General features: G+C 41.8%; 1 non-coding gene across 1 annotated transcript; it reads left to right on the top strand.

The window, feature by feature from the left end:
- Nucleotides 1–332: 332 nt before the first annotated feature.
- TRNAC-ACA (transfer RNA cysteine (anticodon ACA)) lies at nucleotides 333–404 on the top strand. The gene has a single exon. It is a non-coding gene; the product is annotated as a tRNA-Cys (tRNA).
- Nucleotides 405–742: the final 338 nt, after the last annotated feature.

Here is a 742-nt window from a genome sequence, read left to right as displayed (position 1 = left end):
TGTCCCTTAATCTTCACTGCAGGTCTGGGCATGTGGTCCAAATGCCAGGTAACTGACCTGGGAAGAACCATTGCTCATGGGTCATCTCCACTGAAAGATTCAACCCCGTGGGCCATCTCTACGAAAAGATTCAGTCAGAAGAAATGTAAATCTAGAATGCATTCTCTAAGAATTACTGCAGAGTTGAAGAAACAAGTTTCATCCAAAAAAATGAAAAAGAGGGAGATATTAGAACCCAATATGTACAATCACCTGCTAATGGTACTGTGACTGAGAGAAGACTAGGAATCAGAGCTGATTTTTTTCTTCTCACCTCATTAATTCATCTCGCTTCCCTGGTAGCTCAGACGGTAAAGCGTCTGCCTACAATGCAGGAAACCCAGGTTCGATCCCTGGGTTGGGAAGATCCCCTGGAGAAGGAAATGGCAACCCATTCCAGTATTCTTGCCTGGAAAATCCCATGGACTGAGGAGCCTGGTAGGCTACAGTCCATGGGATCGCAAACAGTCAGACATGACTGAGCGACTTCACTTTCACTTTTCAAGGAATCTTGGGTTAATAGAAATTAACCACACTAAGCCTCTGGTTGCTTATCTATCAAATGGAACACTTATTTCTTTGCCTATTTCACAGGTTATGGGGGCAATTAAATTATAAATATGTGTGAGAGTGCTTTGAAGCTTGTGAGATGTCATAAAGATTATACAAATATGTGAATTATCCTTCTTTTTAGTGATACATG

This window comes from Moschus berezovskii, chromosome 6 (assembly GCF_049115385.1).
Source record: "Moschus berezovskii isolate FMDL1 chromosome 6, NW_MosBer_1.0, whole genome shotgun sequence".
Classification (NCBI taxonomy): domain Eukaryota; kingdom Metazoa; phylum Chordata; class Mammalia; order Artiodactyla; family Moschidae; genus Moschus; species Moschus berezovskii.
This window is presented reverse-complemented; position numbering and strand designations above follow the sequence as displayed.